The sequence below is a fragment of the Hemicordylus capensis genome, chromosome 3 (genome assembly GCF_027244095.1).
Source record: "Hemicordylus capensis ecotype Gifberg chromosome 3, rHemCap1.1.pri, whole genome shotgun sequence".
NCBI classification, from domain to species: domain Eukaryota; kingdom Metazoa; phylum Chordata; class Lepidosauria; order Squamata; family Cordylidae; genus Hemicordylus; species Hemicordylus capensis.
The window spans coordinates 98,536,462-98,558,324 of NC_069659.1; the positions used below are offsets into that span (position 1 = coordinate 98,536,462).

General features: G+C 42.5%; 1 long non-coding RNA gene across 1 annotated transcript; it reads left to right on the plus strand.

The window, feature by feature from the left end:
• The first annotated feature begins 298 nt into the window (after positions 1-298).
• On the plus strand, positions 299-4,210 carry LOC128352421 (uncharacterized). Its single transcript, XR_008320403.1, has 3 exons — positions 299-368; positions 2,095-2,324; positions 2,994-4,210. It is a non-coding gene; the product is annotated as an uncharacterized LOC128352421 (long non-coding RNA).
• The last annotated feature ends 17,653 nt before the right edge of the window (positions 4,211-21,863 follow it).

Sequence of the window (21,863 nt, forward strand, 5' to 3'; positions counted from 1 at the left end):
ACTAATCCTGTGAGGTTGCTTTTGTGGTCCTGAGCTACTACAAAGAACAGGTTCAGAACGGAAGATGAACATAGGAAAGAAAACACTTGCAATTAGGCCAGAACAAATTAATGGTAAGAATCTGGGTAGTCTTTTTCTTTGAAAATTGATAATTTGCAGGGTCTGATTTCTTACATGCCAACTTACCTTTAAGTGTACTTTCTCACAGAGAACAGTTCCAGCACAGTCATGTTCCTGTTATGCATCAACACTGTGTTCTGTACTGTCCAACACAGAGATCAAAATATAGTGTGCATCTCAGGAGGCTTTTAGTCTGAAAGCAACTCAAAGATTTGCTGGAAACACAGTGGGAGACCTGGGGACCATCTGTAAGTTCCAAATTAGATTTTATTACATGTGGATGGCAATGATGTAATGTTGACCTGAATAGCATATGAGTAGTGACAGGGCTTCACAGACTTTCATCTGTCTGCCAAGGACTTGTCTGCAACACCAGGCACTGGTGGGACTGCATTTACCTTTTTGCACCAAACGTTGCCATTGAAACTCACAACCTTACCTTATTAAAAATAGCACTGCTGGTGTAGAAATGCTCTAAAGAAAGGCAAGGTGGGAGTTTGCCTTATGCAAATGGAATGTCTGCTGCTCAAGGAACTGTTGGTATTGGCCAAAAATACTCCAGTGAATTCATAGGACAAAGGAAGGGGTTTCTCCAGATGATGGAGGAGCATCTAGAAGAGAATTCCAATGGGGGAAAAAAGAAAGAAAAAGAGTAAAGGGCTCCTTGTGTTGCTAGTGATGTAGGCCACCAGTTGTGCTTCACACAGAGCCCCTGTGCATCATAAGAGTTGGTAGCTCTAGTACCAACATTCTGGTGATCTTTACAGCCAGCTGAGCAGTTTGTTTTGCTAATGAGTTTTGGAGCTGCTGTTTGTTTGGCTGGGAGTGGCAGGAGCTACTGACACATTGTTCATCTGTGACCAATAAGAAAATGCCCTTCAGAAAGGAGCTGAAGTTGCATAATGCTTTATGACTGACCTTGAAGGGGGCAACTCATTTATCCTCCTTTACTGATTCCATTGAAGGAATCAATTAGTGAGTTGCATACACAAAACTGGGTGATGGACCCAAGAGATGTACATGTGCTTCTCCCACAATTCCACGCATACTTGAGAATGAACATGAAATTTAAGGAGGATCATTTTGCTGACTGAAAAGATCCTTCTGAAAGGGTCCTACAAGCAAGGAATATATTCTATATCACAGGGATCATTTTAAAGGCATAGGAAGTTTACAATGAAACCTTCTTTGAGGTAGGGATTTTATTTTATTTTATTTTTTATTGTTGCATTTATATACCGCCTTTTGTTAAAAGACAACCCCAAGGCGGTTTACAAAAGTTAAAACATACAATAAAAGGCAATAAAAACATCAAGCTAAAAAAATATAAAAACATATAAAATACAGGCATAAAAACAATACAACAGGTAATAACACACAGAAGCAGCAGTAAAAGCGATAATGTAAAAGCCTGGGTAAAAAGCATCCCCAATGTGCACGGAAAGGTCCGGAGGCCATTATAGAGACTTGGGCCGGTCCAACTTGGGCTGGTCCAGCAGCGGGTGTGTGTGTGTGTGTGTCTCCCTTTAAGGACAGGGGTGTGGCAATTAGCAGAACAAGCTGGCCCATATGGGCCTGTTTGGACTTCTAGCCAAAGCAGGCCTCAGTGAGATGGCCATAAGAATCACCCTGTTTGTGAAGAAACTGCCCCAAATTAAGTTTTTGGCTTGGTACTACTAACACACATTGAGGGTGCTTGCAGTACTTTGTCATAGCTGAATCCTGCACATGGCAGAGGCTAAAGATCACAGCCTTGCCTCGGCTGATATGTTTGGAAGTCAGCCCAAGCCTAACATAAGAGTACATTACAGGAGAAAAACAACTACTGTATTCACTTAATCATCTGTGCTCCTTCACTGCAGATAGCCATGAACTAGTTTTTCCAGCCACCCCAAATGCAGTCTTAATGCTAGAATCCTCTTTTGCAAAGTCACATTTCCCGCAATGATCATAACATTTTCCCCACTTACTTAGGCATGGTCAGTGGGGGCCTCTCCCTCATGGGACATCTTCAGGTGGAGGCTGAGCAGCCATCTGTTGGGGATGCTCTAGCTCTGGATTCCCTGCACCAAGCAGGGGTTTGAATAGAGGGTCTACAAGGCTCCCTCCAACTCTTTGAGTCAACAATTGCCTAATAATTTGGAAGAAAAACAGGGCCACCCCCAAATACGAAGAGACTTCTACATACTCCAGCAACTTTCAAGGTATGCAGAATTATATACTTATGCAAATTCAAAGGGTTGTGTGTTTTTTTAAAGGTTACCCCCCCCCTTTTTTTTTTAAGAAGACAAATGGAGGAGAGGAATAAAGAGGGAAAAAGAGGGAATGGGCCTGTTTAGTCCTCCAACAGTTTGTAGCAAGTATTCTGCAACGCAGATTAGAGTTGGGCGGGGTGGGGGGGGCATGCTACATGCAGCAATTTAAAAAACTGCCCTCCCTGAATTAAATGTCAAGAGGCGAGGAAAGGAAAGGAGAGGAAAATTTCAAGAGGAGAGGAAAGGAAAGGAAAAAGTGACATATTTTGTCTTTTCCACTCTACAGGATCACTGCAGAGCAATAAAACATTCCCTTTCACGGCAGGTTGCCAGCTCCCAAATTGACCCTCTAGTGCTATATAGTTCAGCAGAGTAAACAAAATATGAGCTCCCTCCTGAAACTCCCCTCCCTCTGCAAAGCCCGAACATCTCTACATGACTCCTGTTCCAGGGTAGAAGCCCCAAATAGGAGCACTCTTCTTAGGGGAGTTTTATAGTTGCTTCCTTCGTAACTATAAAGCAATCTTATGTTTAACTAAGATTTTTCGAGAAACAACTCCATTTTCTCCTTCTTCCATCTCTCCCTTTTCTTTCTGACTCCACCCCCACTCTCTACAGGATCCCTCCCCCCGGGACAAACTTCTAATCAACAATACATAAAGGACTGCTAGACAGAATACAAGGGGCTGAGAATCTTCTGAATCTTCTTTCAGGTCCAGGTTGTGATGAATAGTGTGGAAAAATAAATCAAATGTGGAGTTTTAGCTTAAGTAATATTCTATGACACCATGATTTCCCAGAGAAGGCAAGTAACTAATTAATTTTGATAAATAGTCACATTGAGAATTCAGGAAGCATCCGTGTACACAGTTATCCATTCGTATGTCCATTGACCTTGACAGACCTGTCAACTGAGTAGGAGAGTGCGAGAAAGGGCACTGCCCTTGCACTGGGGGCCTCACCTCTGCTCCTGCAATATTTTACCCCTGGACCTAAAGGCTTTTGGATGCCCCTGCCCTGCAAGTTAAGCATCATTTTTTTAACACATAGGTTTTTGAGGGCACAAACCACACACCCCAGTACAGTCTGAAGCTGATTTGGGGTCTCCCAGGGTGTGTGGAGGCCCTGGACTTCAGCCCCAAATTCCAGGGGTAAGAGCACCTCTGTGTGAACGGACACCCCCCAATCTAGAGGAGATGCGAACTAAAGGCGGGTGTGAAAAACTTCCATGTTATGCACGGAGACCCTTAGTAAAGAACTTCAGTATGGGCAACCGGATCCATCGGGGAAGATATGGCAGAATAACTGATGGAAGACCTGAAGATCAGATAGACTTGCCAGCTTTTTCCTAGCTCCTCCTCTTGTACCTTCGACAGAAGTTTAATCTGCTGACATTAGCTGGTGAGAATGATTCTCTCAACTCCATCCCTTCACTAACTGATTTTGGCAGATAAATCACAAACAGCTGTCAAAGGCACAGGAAATAGCCAAGCTGGGATTTTTTTGGCCACATGGTGACCCTTGGATCAGATTGTACAGCTGCTAAATGGCAGGTTCACTGGAGGTATTATTTCTCTCATACTGAATCTTAACCTGTCTGCAAAGAATGTTTAGAAATAATTTTGATTTTTCTGAGGAACAGCTTGATTATTAAAATACTCCACTTGGGGAAGTCCTACTAAACTGAAAAGAGTTTGTATTGGCAAAGTGTTCTGGGGACTGGCATAAAAGCAGCTAATTCTGAGCCATTCTCCCCCCCACCCCAGTTTACAGAGTATCTATTGGAGCCAAGCTTTGTTCACAGCCTGGAGGAAAATGAGGGGGAGAAACCCAGCAGTACCAATGTGTAAAACATACTTCAAAATAAAACTCTAAATAATATGTTCCTTCTCAACTTTTTGTTTCTTTAAATAATGTTTATACTGGGAAATATGCACTTTTTCCTTCTGGGCAAATTAAAACCAACTGAAATGGTTTTATTCAAACTTTTCCCTGTACATTTTCTTTAGTCAGAGATAAAAGATTGAACTCCCACTGAGAGCTTTCCTCAAAGAAAGTAGTGCATGGCAGCAAGTTATAATGCAGATCATGTTTTCTTGCACCCTTAAGTTGAATTCTTGCAATTGATTGCATTTCTCAGCTATTTGGTTGTCTTTCAGGAGAGAATATTGTTGCTGTGGAATCTGGCTTCTATTAGGAGAATAAACAAGCCTCCTCAATTGCCAGGCAGGATTTCCTAATATCCATGCAGCCTGATCCTAAGTGTATTTACTCAGAAGTAAATCCCACATATTTCAATAGCACTTGCAAGCAGAGGTGTATCTAGGGAAAATAGCGCCTAGGGCAAGAACTAAAATTGCGCCCTCTGTCCAAACATCTGACACCCATCTTTCAGATAACTTTACCATAATATCAGCTCAAAAATACAAGTCAAGCTCGTTAATCTTTTAATATTTCAAAAACTATTGAGCAGTGGACATAGCCAGACCAAAAAATGCTGGAAAACTATATATTTCAGTATGCTGGGGCTCATGAAATACCCAGATACTATGTGGAGGTGTACTTGGAAAACTAAACAGAAGTGCCTGTCTAATTCTCTACTATGCATTGTAGCATCACTATTACATAAGTTTTAAAAATAAATGGAGAATTTGGCTTTTCCCTGATATTCTGAAAATAATTAAAGGATATGCAGAGTAAACTGTGTCTCTGCTCGGAATATATTCTAGTATTTCAGGAAGACAGTTAAAATGAGAGGAAGAGAGCAAGGAACTCCCAGTGGGCCTTAATACTAAGGATTTCACACTGATTCAAAGACAAACTCACCATTAATAGCCATATTATTAAGATATCACATTTAACTCACTTATCACAAGAAGCAAAGTAACAGCAAATGAATATAATCCTAGCTCATAAGCTTCAACTCAGTATTCACAACCCCTGATTCTCTGTACATAGTGCCAAACTGAATATGTGTACAATGACTTATATTATATTAAATTAAAAAATATTTTTTTTTTTACCTGTAGCCCCTTTGGGGGGGCTTCCTAAAGGCTGTGTGGGGTAGTCTGCATAGATTCCCTCTCCCCCACCGGCCTCTTAATTCACTACTGCAGCCCTTCCCGGGCTGATTTTAAGGGCTGTTTGGGCCTGCAAAGATTGGCGTGGTGGACATTTTGGAGGCTGCCACACATGCTCAAATGGCCTCTGCGAGGCCTGGCAAGGCCTAGGGCCTCACAGGGACCATTTGAGCATGTGTGGTAGCCATTTCTTAAAATATATATATATTTTTAAAAATGCTTGCCAAAAACAAAACGGCCACAGCACATGCTCAAATGGCCTCTGCGAGGCCTGGTATGGCCTAGGGCCTCACATAGGCCATGAGAGCATGCGTGGTGGACATTTTGTTTTTGGTGGACATTTTGTTTTATTTTTTCATTTCAAAAATGCCCCCCCTACAAGTGGCGCCCAGGGCACGTGCCCTGCCTGCCCTACCCTAGATACGCCCCTGCTTGCAAGTATGCATAGGATTGTAGTCTCTTCGCATTACAAGAGGGTTATTCTCAACAACCGTAACCATCAGAGTGCTGCTGAGTAGGATAGGGACTGAGCCATATTATGCAGTCTACTGGAGAAAGTTCTCCATTCTTTGCTGCATATATACGCAACAAAACTTTGCATCTGGCAGGAATGATAATTAGGTGATGAAACTGTATATATAAGAAATATTTCTTTAGTTCTTTTTATGTAAGAAATATTTCTTTAGTCCTTTTTATGCAGTGCTTATGGTTACAGTAATCTACAACTCCATTAGCAAGCTCTGTTTACATGCTTAGAACACTTTGGACTGAATAGTTCCTTACTGGATTTCTGGCCAGCCACAATTTAAATAAGAGAAGTAAAATTGGTTAGCCATGTGGTTTGTACACTTATCTCAATCCAAGATCTGCATATGTGAGAAGGACATTTCATTGACTTCTTAGGGTAATATCTGATAGATTTGCACCTACCATTGTTATTACAGAACTGCCTGATAGATCCATCTTGATTTTTTTCATATATGATCAGTTAGGACAATCACAGTGAAATTATCAAGTGATATTGTGCTTTAGATGGAATCACCCTTGCATAGAAGGAGCACATGTACATCCTACATGGAGCCTGCTTTACTGTTGGAAGTTGAGGTCTAATCTAGGAGTAATGTGGGAGTTCTGTGAGTGTCTTCCAATTAATTATTTTTAAAAAGAAAACAACAACATACTATTACTAGATTAGTGCTCAGAAACTGAAACAGCTTCCCCAAAGAAGTACACCAACCTGGCCCAATCACTGCTATCTCTTAGGTGGGCTATTCCAGCAACTTTTTCCAGAACACTGCTCTTCTTAACTGACTATGCTTTCAGTGTATTGTAGTAAAGACTTTTAAATAACTTTAACTATTTTGATGTTTATTTTGTTTTGCAAGAACACTATGAAAGTATTTTATATAGAGAAATGGTGTAAGGTTCCACATCCTCCTGTGTAGGTTCCAGACAACCTCATAATTATGGCCACTGAGGGAGTGCTATTCCACTGTCTGGCAATTTCACAGACTACCCCAGAGAACTGCTACCTCCAGCTACCCTAGCAGTTCTCCTCTTGGACTGGCCCCTCATCACTGGCCAGCTCTGGTTTATATAACCCTTGGCAGATGAAACAAGTTTCATGAGAACTTAGGCCTAGATCTCATGCAAGTTGCCCCTGATCCTGCAATGACTCTCCGTATTCAAGTGAGGGCACACTGCTTTCCTGTGGGGGCCAGGCAGATGCTCCCTTGCTGGGACAAGCAGCCACCTCCAGGGATTCATGGCCGGGAGGGACCAGCACCGGCCAACACTGGGAGGGTAGTTTCCTGAGTGCTGGCCCAATCTCTTGCAGTCATCTGTGGCCCACTGGGGGATCCCTGACAGATGGGATAAAAATGCCTTAAATACTTTTGGTGGGGAGGGGAGTTCTGCATTTTATTGGGAAAGCAACATAGAATGAGCAGGTGCTTTCAGCATAGGATGAAATATCACCCTGTTCCAGGCTACTTTCCTGCCTTTGGAGGACCCAGTGGGAAGAAAAGCAAGTGGGGATGATTTTGATAGATAAAACCTCCACCACCACCAGTCATTCCCCATGAGCTAAGCACTTCCTCTCCCCGTGCCTCAGGACTGGAGTCCTTGCGGTAAAGCAAAAGAAAAACCAAACAAATTGGGAGACACTCCGTTTGTCACCCGACACCTTTATCCCTCTCTAGTTTGGCCTTCAGATGGTAGAAGTGGCCAGGAATGCTGCGTGTCAGCTTTGATTGGTGAGCCAGCTAGCTGTGAGCTAGCTACCTTGCCACTGAAAAACCAGGTTCAACTCAAACTGGCCCCATTTGACCAGTTCAAGTTCAAAATGAGGGGGCTGGTCCAAGTTCGAACCAAGTCAAGACCAGTTCAAATCAAACCAGTTCAATGGTTTGAATGTGGCAGCTGCCATTACTGAGCTGTGTTTACAATTTTTCTGCCCTGAGTGAAAAGCCAAGGTGTTTGTTCCTTAGGTGAAAGATATTCTAGGAAAACATCATTGATCTTCAGTATGTTATCAACACTTACAAATGATCTTCTCTATCATGTGAAATGGCAGGCTATATGCGCTTTAATTTTCAGGCTGGCACATTTGCATACAAGATACCTTCACCATGCCACTTTGGAGATTTAACTTCTAAAACTCTTGGGAGAATAACTGAATCCTTAGAATAAAATAAAATCACACATAATTTTAAGCATCCCTCAAGGCCAATACAAGACAGCAATATACCAGAAACAGAGATGAGAAAATAGAAACAGTTGGAACATAGGAAGATCATGTTTCAGAGCACCTTTATCTATGGACCATACACTGTTTCCATACCATGAAGACTATTTCAGATATGCATCACTGCCACTTTTCTTCCCTGTAATGGAAGAGGACTCTTGTCAGTCCAGATGTGCTAGTGAGCACATGAAAGCAGTATTGTCTGAACCAGAAATACTTGTGTGTACTGGTACATGCAACTATTGTGAGTCCCAAGGAGGGAAAAACCACCAATCAAGGCCAGAGTCAAGGGTCTTGGCACAGGATAGCTCACTGCTGTGTAAACACAAGACTTGCTTATAACTTGGCAGCCGTTTTAAGAGCAAACAATCAGATACAATGTCAGTGCACATTCTGTGAACCAAATCTGGGCAAATTTCAGCTGGACGAAGCAGTAGTGTAAGTGAGTCCTCTATGTTGGCAGGCTATCTGCTTTGCATTTGTCAGACTTTTTAAATTATATAATGTGTAACCTTATAGCGGTAAGAAAGGAAAACCTGAATTTTGGGACTTGTAAAATTCTAATCAGGGTGTGCTTTTGTCCTTGCATGCAAGCCCTGAGCCACAAACCTATGTATCTGATATGTTTGCCTTGGAACTCTTGCTTCTCGATTGAATTAGGAAGCGAACACCGTGTCCCTCATTACTTTGTTTTTCCAAGCATGGACACTTTCTACTTTTTTCTCTTTGTCAGTGATTCTTACATTTATTTATCAAATTTCATCCATACAGCCTCATTTATGCTGAAGAACCCCCAATTCCCGACACACTTTAATAAATTAACACAAAACTATGTGATGCATCTGGTGTTCCCCGTGTTGATTTATGGCAGCAGCAGCACACACCACCATGTGATAAATGATTCATGGGAGGAGGGACCCTTAGAGAGCAGGGTCATAATGAATAGTTCACAGTTGGTATCCTGAACCATAGTGCGTCCCCCTAGGCCCCCTACAGAGGCTGTTGGAGAAAAGGAGGGATAGCATCTTTGAAGAAACAGCTGTCTGAAATAGTTTTTCTTTGAGTGGAAGATTATTTTGATTTTTAATGCCTTATTACTTCAGTAATGCGAAATTAGATGAGTGATCAGCTTGTGATGAATAGAAAGCACTAAACACAATCCACTAACTTGCCAATTTACATGAGATGGAAAGAGGCAAAAGAAGGAAAACTGACTTACCCAAGTGAATTTTTCACTATAAAGGCTCATGGATTATGTAAGGGCTGTGTGCAGCTCACTTCACGCCTTTGGATCATGCATAGAATCATGTGGAGGAGGAGTGAAATCACACCAGCTCTGTCTGTCCCCACCCTGACCTCTGTGTGTTCATTAACTCTAACAAAGGCACAGAAGTCAGGGTCAGGGACAGAAGGGCATGATTCCACTCCTTCCACAAGGAGGGATGTGAGCAGGGCTTTGATTAGAAAACAATCAAATCGGGAGACAGACATCATTTTCTCAGAGAGTTGAAATCCATTTGAAAGATTGCTGCTTGTTGTGTGTGTACTCATGCCACTTTTGCTTCTGGTAAGCAGGTTTGTCGGGTTTAAAATTTTCTTTAAAACTCTAAAAAACTCAGGACATTTTTCCATTTCTTCTTTGTATCTTCCTATGAAGAGCCCTGTTGGATCAGACCAGATGTCCATTCAATCCAGCTTTCTGTCTCTCGCTGTGGCCAACCAGATGCAACAAGGCATGAATTGTTCATCACTGCTGTTGCTCTCCTCAGCAATTTGTATTCAGGGGGCTGATTCAAACAATACTCTTTTGGCCCCTTCAATTAAAAGTGGGATGCTCCAAGAGTGCACCCATCCACTTTCTTTATCCATGTTAAACCCATCCATGTTTCTTTATCTTGGGAGAGGTGTGTGTCATCTGAACCAGCAGTCTACACATGACTTACATAGTACCGTAGTACTAGTGTTTGAGTCATGTGTGGGGCAGTAATTCTGACAAAGTGCCCCCCATGTAATAAAGGAATATGTGTCAAGAGGATGTTGGGACATCTACAAAAGAATTCAGGATGACTGCTTCCTTGGAGCTTCCCTCTTTTAATCACTTGGGCCACAAAACTGACTCTGAATACTGAGGTTCCAATATCTTTCCTCCACGAATGTGTCTAATCCCCTTTTAAAGCTGTCTAAGCTGGAGGTCATCAACACATCCCAGGTCAGCAAATTCCAAACGGATTCCAAGAAGCCTCAGGGTTTCTTGAGAAGCTGATCAGGAGTTTCTTGGCACCAGTGAGACCCAACAGGCCAGTGCCCCGCGGAAACTGATTGTATGCCTTAGAACATACTTCAGTGGTCCTCTACAATATGATTGGAGTTCTGAGGCAAATGAGAGGAGCCTTGGCAGATAAAAAAATATAGAAACAATTAATTGACAGTAAAAAGTTTGAAAAACACTGATTTATTTATTTATTTATTATTTATTTATTCTATTTGTTCGGTTTATATCAAGGGGAGGGAAGTATCTCTCAAACCACTTCTATCCTTAAAAAAGAGAGAAGAAAACAAAACACTAACTATTGTCTTTCTCCAGCCTAGAATAGCCTCAAGGCTGCTGAAAACTTCACTATTATGATAAAAGAGTTTTAATTTTTAAAAGCTTGTCCTGGTTGCTGATGATTGCTGGAGTTAGTTTTTAAACTTCAGACACTACTGTTGTTTCTGTTATTGAGACAGCAAGCATGGTGAAACTCACAAGATGAGAGGAATCACAGTGACCACGCAGAGCAATTTATTGGGAGTAGTGGTGTGTACAGACTGTTTGAGCCTGGGCCGGTCAAACCGACAAACGAGCTTGAACTAGTTAGAAGCAGTTCACAATCATGCAGAGGAGAGCTGGTCTTGGGGTAGCACGCATGGCTTGTCCCCTTAACTAAGCAGGGTCTGCCCTGGTTGCATATGAAAGGGAGACTAGAAGTGTGAGCACTGCAAGATATTCCCCTCAGGGGATGAAGCTGCTCTGGGAAGAGCAGAAGGTTCCAAATTCCCTCCCTAGCATCATCTCCAAGATAGGGCTGAGAGAGATTCCTGCCTGCCACCTGGGAGAAGCCGCTGCCAGTCTGTGAAGACAATACTGAGCTAGATAGACCAATGATCTGACTCAGTATATGGCAGCTTCCTATGTTCCTATGTACTTGAACCAGGCTGGTTTGTGGCCTACCGGATCAACTGCAAACCAGTCCATGCACACCCCTAATTGGGACTGAGCTGAGTAAGGTTGCCAACTGTTTTATTGGTCCTGCTCCTGTGCTAGTTTTAATAGGAACCTGAGATGCAGAGGGTAGAGGGCTATTCTTGCAATAGCAAGCATAAATTGTCCCCTTTGCTAAGCCAGGTTTGCCTTGGTTGGCATTTGGATGGGTAACTACATGGGAGTGCTGTCTGTCATAAGATATTCCCCTTAGGGGATGGGGCCATGGCTCAGTGGAAGAGCATCTGCATGCCTGCATGCAGAAGACCCAAGGTTAATTCCCTGGCATCTTCAGATAAAACTTTGAAGAACTGCTGCCAGTCAGTGTAGACAATACTGAGCTAGATGGACCAAGGGTCTGAGCCAGTATAAGGCAGCTTCTTATGCTCCTAAGCTTTCCCCATGCCAGGAAAGGCCTCAAATTGCTTTGGTACTGCCCTGTTTCCAGGGCCGGATTAAGCCAGTGCAGGGCCTGTAGCATATGTTATAAAGGGGCCCTAATTTTTTTTAAAAAATGCACATAAATATTAAAACATAAATTATTTACTTGCATAGTAAAGTAATTCATTTTTTAAAAATTTGCTATATTTTGGAGTATGGGAGACCAAGCCACAAACTCACACTTACTACAACAACAGTGAACATTTATATACCGTTTTTCAATCAAAATTCTCAAAGTGAAAAATAAAGAGTGGATAGATGTTTCTCTGTCTCCGAAGGGCTCACACTCTAAAAAGAAAAATGTGGTAGAGACCAGCAACAGCCACTGGACAGATGCTGTGCTGGGCCTTCTCTTAAAAGGCACATTTAGCAGAAAAGGGATATTTGATCTAATATGGACCAAATAAAACAGGTAAAGTTTTAACTTTAATTCCCAGTTGGAAGCCAGGCATGCGGGGCCCTCAAAAACGCAGGGCCCGTAGCAAATGCTACATTTGCTACTACATTAATCCGCCTCTGCCTGTTTCTGCACTTGCGTCAGTCTGAAATGCATAATTTGAGCAAGTGAAGCTTTTACTGGTATAGAACTAAGTGGTAGGGAATGTTTCACCTGATAAACTGCAACATGTCAAATTGCAGAGCCCAGGGTACATATTGATATGTGCTAATAATGCACAGAAGGACATCAAAAGCTGCTAACTGGCTGGGAATTACAGATTTTTGTTGTTGTTAAAGCCTGCATTTACACTGGTATTTCAGCACAACATATGTTTGCCTATCTCTTGTTACAAGTAAGTGTGGAAGATAATGAGATTCATCCTTCTTATGAAGGATGCAGTTTCCCAATAGTCTTTGTGATCTCATGAGAACAGCCGGACAAAATGTCTCCTTCCTTTGTTTGATACTGATAAAGTTCCATGAAAGTGGGGGAAAAGACAAATGTCTCTTCCAGCCAACTTTATGATCAGGTTAGATGGATCATAGTGTGAGGAAAGACAGTAAGAGGAAATGGGATGTTTGGTTTTGCTGTGCCTCAGTACCCGGCCATCATCACTCCTGCAATATGTCATCAAGATTTGTTGCTAATCATCAAGTGCTTGAGTTAAGTCCTATATCCCAAATATACCAATTTGACTAAAGTACTAACGTAAAGGGGAAATTGCCAACAGAAATATGTCTGAGTTGTTGTTTTCTTGAGAGGTACCAGAGTCTGAGTGCTGCTCTAGGACTGCAAAGCTGGCCTTCCCATGAAGTAGGCAAAGCATCCATTTCAGGGCGCAACACAGCTGCCCACTATCTTCTCTCCAGTGGACGGTCAGCAGAGAAAGTGAGGCACAATAACGCCACACTGCTGTTCTTTCCCCTTTCTTAACAGGAAAATAAAGGATAGGCAAGGGCAGAAAGGAAGACATTGGGGGCGAGATATTAACTTAAAACCCTGTGCATGTTTACTCAGAAGCAAGTCCCATTTTGTTCAATGGAATTTATGCTTCAATATGTGTTGCAGTTATTTTATTTTGAGTTCATCTTTTCCCAGTCATGGAACTCAAGACAGCATACCCAAGGTTCCTAGGCGGTCTCCCATCCAGGCATTGACCAGACCTAGACCTGCTTAGCTTCAGCAAGGTAGCTGCCCCCATGTGCCCTCAGTATGACCCAAGTAGCCAGCATGATGTAGTGGTTAGAGTGCCGGACTGGGGAAAAAAGAGTTCAAATCCCCATTCAGCCATGATACTTGCTTGGTGACTGGGCCAGTCACTTCTCTATCAGCCTAGCCTACTTCACAGGGTTGTTGTGAGGAGAAACTTACGTATGCAGTACACAGATCTGGGCTCCTTGGAGGAAGAGCGAGATATAAAATGTAATAAACAAACAAACAAACAAGTAGAGCTGGTTTTAGAAGAAACAGTAACTATTATTGACCACTCCCCCCAATACTATGAAACAAGGATTCTCAGTTTTTTATTTTTTTGATGGGGCACTTGAGAATTGCTTGAGTTCTCAGCAGATCACTTGTTTTTGTTTTGCATATCAAAGCACATAACTCACATAAAATTAAAAAATCAAGTGCAGAATTAATTACATATATTCACAAATGGTTTACAACCTTTCTGCAGACCATCTGGATGGAGCTTGTAAACCACCAGCGGCCCATGGACCACACTTTGAGAGCCTTTGCTATAAAGGACGCATAGCAAAATCTGTGCTCTGCCTGAAACTGAAATAATTATAACACATATGGAAGCATAAGTTCCATGGAACAAAATGGGACTTGCTTCTGAGTAAACATGCATAGGATTAGGCCACACAAAGCCAAACATGTGTAAATAAAAAACTCATGCAGTTTTAAAATTACATTTTTTTCCAGCTGTGCAGCCTCATCCTATGCATCTTTATTCAGAAGTACATTCTACTGAATTCCTCCCAGGAAAGTGATAACAGGAAAGTGTTTATAGGACTGCAGCCTATTCACACAATGGCTTCCTACCATTCTCACTCCATAGTTCATATGCGATTCTAAATCAGATATTTCATTTGTTTAATCTACTTTGTAAGGTCAGCTTCATGTATCAAAATCAACCTATCTTACAACTGCTTCACAGATCAACACTTTCATACCACTCAAATTGTTATATGTTATAATGACTTTGTTTCCCCCCACCCATCACCCAAACAATGTCAAGGTTTATTAAATGTGAAATGTCCAACAGTGCCCTTGCCTCTCCCTCACTAACTCTGAATCTCAGGAGTCTATAAATCATTGCTTGGTTCAATTTATAGACATGGACATCTGCTTATCATATAATATTTAGGTTACAGGTGCATTGTACTAGTAAAATAAACACACGAATTCACAATTGTTTAGGTTGTAGTAGAACAAGGCAGATGCCAAGGAGAGCTCATCTGTAAGAAAACACTTCAGTAGTACTCTATAAGTGAACCTATGCCATCCATACTACTTCTGCAAAAAGGAAATGATGCTAAGGAATAAAAAATTGTGTTATGTGTTGGACATAGCAACTTTCAAGAAGCATCAGAGGTCAGAAAACGGGAGTTAGCAAGTGCTGGTCATTTCTTGTTTTTGTCTCTGGCATAAAGGAACCTTGTTCTCTGCTCCACAATGAATGTGCCTAGCTTACCTCTCCCAGTGGTTTCAGAATGATGGGTCAGATATATGACTCCGAGGCACCAATCATGGACTATTATTGGTATCTAACCTTTCCTTTAAAGACCTTTTGCAATGATTAAACCAGGGACAGTCTACATATGCTCTACCAAAGCATGTGCTGAGTTCATGTCTCTCCCAAATGCCAAAAAAAGAAAAACGGGGGGGGGGGGGAGACCTATTTCCACAGAGTATCTTGGGGCATATTCTGGGGAAGAGATCTGGAGCAGACATGCTGTCAGCCTTTGGTTGTTTGGCTGATCATTGCTTAGCTTGCTAGACTTGATCCTGTAGGTAACTACTGATGCTCCCAATCCTGCATGGTAGTATGAGGCTGTTCTCATGAGCAGTGTGGGCTTTGCTGCCTGTGAGAACCGCTGGGATCCATGTCGATCCTGGCGCTGCTGCAGCACACGGAACTCAGCTTTTAAGCCTGGCTTTTAGCCAGGGTTAATGGAGCAAACACCTGTGAACCCAGGCTCCCGGATCATGTGTCAACAAGGGTTGCTTGCAACCTGCGCTGGCACAGAGGTGGGTGCACAGAGCATCCATCCTCCGGGGAATCCCCAAATGCACCACACTCATCATGAAGTGCACTGGGGTATTCGCCCAGCCCCTGGAACTATGTGTGTGCGGTGGCATGTGTATGGGGATGTGGTGTGGCTGGAGCCAGTCCGGGATCGGCCAGCCCATTGTAGGAGGTTTGCACAAGCTATTTACGTTTTCAAAACGATCCTGCCATGCCGAAGCATTTTACTGCTGAACAGTGTGCAACTGGGAAAGCGCCACAGTTGTCAACTCTTCCTGAAGCTATTCCTGGGTATATTCCACCACCACCCCCGCAAAAATATATATATTTTTCCATTTACTCCCACAATACCAAACTATTAAAAGTTACCAGGTTTGCTTTCAGTAGTCTCCTGGATTCCTTGAGACTCCAGGTCAGTCCCGGAGGAGTTGGCAATCTTAAGCTATACTGTGGGCTTACTTACCAAGGTTGTGTTTTAAAAATTTTTTCTTTTTCTTTTAATTAATGTTTTACTTTTATTTTTATCTTGTTGTAAACTGCCCAGAGATGTAAGTTTTGGGTGGTATAAAAATATGTTAGTTAAACAATAAAATAAAATAAAATAAAGTAACTGGCCAGGAAAAATAGCCTGATCTCTTTCTGTGCCTTTAAAGACTGCTTGATCTACAGAAGTCAATGGCTGAAAATATTTCACAACACCACGGTCTGAGATTAGTAGCATGTGATGCAACCACTCAGCTGATTCATAAGCAGGTCTGGGTTAATAACTGAATGGGAGATTTATGGGGAACCCCATGTACATTGTCTTGAGGTCAAGGTGGCTTGGGAGTGCAAGGGGAAGCAAGCACTCTCTCAGATAAGTAGTTGCCCCCATTTCTCTTTCAGAAATCTAACATAAGGGACAGAGCTTGCACACCCAGAAATGTACTTTGTCCCTTCTGTGCGCCTCTCTCAAATGTATTCTCCTGGTGGTGTTTGAGGTCCATCAGGGAAGAAAAGCAGGACATAAGTATAAGACATGATCAACTGCAGTTAAAGGCACAAAAGGAGGAGGAGATGGTTAAAATGCTGGCAGCCTGCTGTTGTTCCTTCCTAATCCACAGGGTGGGACAGGGGCTTACTGCTCCAGAGGATCAGATAAATGTTATCGCTGTCAGATAACATAGTCAAGGAGCAGCTGAAAATAACTATCATGAAAGAGAAGGGCACAACAAGAAGCAAAGCAAGTAAAGCAACTTAATATGAGCCCAGCGATTCAAAAAGAATCATTCTGACGTGTCAAGACTGTTTACTGAGAAATAAACCAGCAATCAGAACAAGGACAATATAGACATTAAGAGAGGGAAACTCACTTTTGCATGCTTTTCTGTTTGGCTCAGAAAACAGTTAGGTCTGTGAGGGAAACTGTGTAACTAGATATCGACGAGATCCATTACTGCACTCTCTTACTGAAGTGATTTGGTTTTGTGCTGTCAAGAAATAATGTTGTGGTAGCCATGGCTTAAATCCGCACTGTGGATCAGTTAGGACACAATGAGGACAGAAAAAATCATGCCATAGAAATGGGTTGGGGTGGGGGCAGGGAAGGAAAAGGAGCAGCTTGTGTGGGAGAGATTCCTGGCTGACTGTCAAACAGAGTCCAAGAGTTTCAGCATGGCTTGGTGATAGTATGGAAATAAGGACACATTGATGGGCTGCGGGATGCTTTCTAGGGTTATATATTCTCTGTTTGGGAAGTACTGGGAAAGGCCTGAGACTGAGAGAGCAATTGCAGTGTGTAATAACATGTCATAATAAGGATTATTATTCCAGATGGGATGGGATAAAATGAAGAGATTGGTGATTATGATTCCAAAAGCAGCAGGACATTGCACCACTTTCCTTCAATGTACTTAGAAAATGGCTCACAGAACTGGATGGAGATATTCAAGAAAGAAGTTTTGAGGCAATTCAGACACAGAAGGGAAAGGACTGAAAGGGAAGGTCAGCAGGCAGAGACACCATCTTTATGTCTGCTACTGAATCAGCCTGAAGAAGTTCTTTGGCCTATGGTTATTGTCCTGCGGGTGAAGGATAAAGATCGGAGAGGATTAAGCAGGTGAAGACACTATCCTGATAGAGGTGGGATACAGATTTCCATATTATGGATGAGATTCTATTGTAGTACATTTAAGTGACACTGAGGCTGTTCTTACTATGGAAAACTTGTAGGATTTGGGAGCTATGCATGCTCCCAATTTTTGGTTGTGTGGAAGCAAACGACTAGGTAGTAGGAGGGAGAAGTGATTGTGTAGGAGACAGGAGCTGGGTAGGATAGCTTTGGTCAAATGCTGGGTAGGACGGCACTGTCCTACCAAAACTGGGTAGGACACTTCAATTCAATATTTCCATATATAAAAACCCATTGAACAGTCCAGTAAGTCTGCAATAACCACTGATGCTGCTGCTACTGGTTGTAGGAGCTGCTAGCCTGAAGCCCCCAATTCAGGTTCACAGTTGGGTTTAGGACTGGCCAGATGCTGTTCCAACTAATCTAACCAGGTGGCACTTTAGTGATGTTACAAGACTATTGAGCCACATAGTATCCTGGTTCCCAATTATGTCTAGGTCTTGCAAGGATTTGGCTTCCTGGCAAAATCGACTTGACGGCACCCTTTACCTTACTGGTGTTGGGGATAACTCACTATGTCTGCACCTATGAGCAAGGGATATGAAAAGCTTCAGCTATTGTTTTCTGCATATTGAATAGCTATTAAAAGCACAGAAGTGGCCATGACTAGGTTTTCTTTTCTGGCCAGATGGGAACTCTATGATTCATATTAGAGCAGGTCTGTGGGAAGGCTAGGTCCAAAAGGCTTTTGACACAGGTAGGGATGTGCAGAACTGATTCGATTGTGAACTGGACTGCTGCAAACCAGGCCAGTTCAAATGGTTCAATTATGAACTGCTTTGAACCAGTTCAAGCTAGTTCATCAAACTGAACGGCCCATCAGTTCAATTGAACTGGTTTGCATACCTGCAGTTCAGTCTAAATTTGGAACAAACCACAACAAATGGTGGTCAGTGCATACCCCTAGACACAGGCTTCCAAACAAACATGCCAATCATGAGATTAGAAAGCAAGGCCTTGCATTAGTAGGTGTCATGGCTCAGACCTCTGACTCAGAAGAGTCAGAGGAGGAACGAGAGGACTCGGTTGGTAGTGGGGGCTCAGAGGCACAGCAACAGGATTTGGCAGGAAGACCAGACTCTGGAGCTGAGGAATCGGAACAGCTGCCAGACATGAGGGCTGAGGAGGAGGCTGATTAGGAGGAGGCTGGGATTTCACCTGTCTTGAGAAGACGTCTCAAGAGGTAGGCTCAGTGGGAGACATGCAGGCGAGGATATCACAGGAGAGGAAGTAGAAGTGCTGACTCAGGGAAGCCTGAGTGGCTGCCAGTTCTCTTGAGCCATATATTAAGCAGTCTGTGACTTGCACAGATTGCTGTTAGCAACTCTCGCTTACCGCAGACCGTGTTCATACTTCGCATTCTTCAACCTTTCATGTTCATTCCCTGCTCCTTGTTCTGTTCCTTCCATGCTCCTTGTTCTGTTCAGTCTTTGCTCTGTTGTTTTTCCAGTTATTACTCAGTTATCATAGAGGGGGGTACCTAGTTTAGTTCAAGGGTCTTTAGTTTTGTTTGCTACTATTTTTCTTTGTAAGTCTTTTTCACTTTCATTCGTGCAGCTTTGCTGCTACTCTTATCTCCAGACTTTCTGTTTATTTCACAGTATAAAGAAGTAGAGCTGAAGGGGTTGTAAATCCTGCTGGGTTAGCCAAGCCAACAGATTTACGACAGTAGCTGGCTAAGCTACTAGTAACTAGTAACAGAGGACAGGAATAAATGGACAGTTCTCACAAAAGAGGGACGTATACAGTGTGATCCCCAAGGATCTGTATTGGAACTGGTGCTATTATGCTTGTTCATAAGTGATCTGGAGTTCGGTTGTAGACATTAAAGTGATCCAGTTTGCAGTGGTGCCAAAGTTTTTAAGTATTTTATATATATATACACACACACACTTAAAAACTTTGTTTTTTTGTGTGTGTATACACACACACACACGACCCATGGTTAACTTACAAATCAACTATAAATGGTAGAATAAAAGGAATCCTACAAGAGGTTAACAGCCTGGGCATACACATGACCTTGGCGCTGGGCTTGCACACTTCACCCTGACTAAAGGCTGGAGTTAACAGTCAGGTCGGGCAGGATGGCAGGGCTGGGATTGGGCTCGATCCTGGTGCTGCACACGAGCAGCCCAACCCAAGCTAGGCTGTCCTAGCCTGTGTTGGGCTGCTTGTGTGAATAGGGTTACTGTGTATGATATTACGGCATGATTTGAAGTGGTTGTGAAGCTCAGCTGGCCTACATCTGGTCAGTGGCTGTATGGGAGACTGCCTGAGAATCCTATGTAAATCATCTTGATGCAAAAAAGGTGGAATATAAGTGTTGTAAGTAATACAGTTCTGGATGTCCCATCTAAAAATAATATTGTAGAAATGCAAAGGAGAGCAATCAAAAATAATATATTTATTTATTTATTTATGCATTTTTATACCGTCTTTCATTAAAAAATAACCCCAAGGCGGTTTACAAAAGTTAAAAACATACAATAAAAACACAATAAAAACATCATGCTAAAAGTATAAAAACATAGAAAAACAGGCATAAAACAATACAACAGATAAAAACACCCACAGCAGCAGTAAAAACGATTATGTAAAAGCCTGGGTAAAAAGCCAAGTCTTTAAAAGCTTTCTAAAAGCCGTGATGGAGTCTGAGGAACGAATGGCCACTGGGAGAGCATTCCAGAGCCTGGGGGCAGCAACAGAGAAGGCCCTGTCCCGAGTGCACGACAGCCGGGCCTCTCTCATTGTCGGCACCCGGAGCAGGGCCCCCTCAGATGTCCTCGTCAAGTGGGCAGCAACCCTTGGGAGCAGGCGGTCCCTCAAATACCTGGAGAACCTTACATTTAAGGAATGGTGAAAGTTTTTTGAGATTTTTTTTTTTTTTTTAAGAATAAAGACCGAGGGAGAACATGGTAGAGAAAGATAACATCAGAGGAGGTAGATTTTCTCCCTTAATTCTAGTACATAGGGTCAACCAAGGAAACAATTAGCAGTAGATTAAGGAAGACATGAAAATGTGTGGAATTTAACCACTCTACAAGATGTGGTGTTGGCCACTGGTGCTTTAAAGGGGGATTAAAGAGGGACTAGGCAAACTAATGGCAGATAAAGTCTATCAAGAACTATTCACCATAATAGAGAAACAGAATGTCCAGGCTGAGAGGCAGTCTGTCACTGACTAGCATTAACTGGAGGAGCACACATCAACACAAATTTTTATTTTATTTTATTTTATTTTTATTTATTGTTAAATTTCATTAAGAAAATCTCAAGGTGGCTTTGTCTCATAGCATGTCTCATATGCTATCTCCCCTCCACTTAATCAAAGGGAGATAGCTCTTTCATGCTATTGTCTTCATGCCCCACTTGTGGACTTCCCAGAGGCCACTGGGTGTCTACTGTCAGAAAAGGGATGTTCAATTAGAGTGATGTTTGTTCCAATCCATCAGGGCTCTTCTTAGTGAGACAAAGATTAGCCTAGTTTAGAAAGGGAATTTTTGCTGAACATACATGAAAAACACATAGGCCACATTCACACATAACATGAAAACTCAGTTAAGTGGGGCAGAGGTTTGAAATTGTGAACGTCTGAATGTGTGCAACCATGATTTCGTGGCAAAAGTGAGTTTTGGTTTGCCTTGCCAACCTCCACTTTGAACCTTTGATTTGTAATAATTTTCACTGCCGTAACTGGAGGCTTTTCAGCAGCAGTGTTATATCCAAATGCGGACACAACCATATCATAAATGCAGACCCACCCAGCATCGTGACCGCTCCATGCATGTGGCACTTCTTGTTGGCCACCTCTCTGAGCACTTGCCCTGCCCCATGTTTCTAATCCAACAAAGCAGTTGCCTGGCAAGTTTAAAAAGGGCATGCCCTCTTCCCACTCTGTCCCTCATCCCCCCCCCCTCCTGGCAATTAGAAGAGAAAGGGGATGGGGTGGCAAGATGGGAACTATGTGCTTTGCTCTCTGAAAATGAAGTTACAATGCTGTATGTTCAGAAGTCCATGCACTCAAGGCGGCAACATATGACAGGGTAGTGATACCTGGAGTCGGGGTAAAGGGCAGCCACAACCAGGAATTCTCAAATGGCTCTGCTCTATTC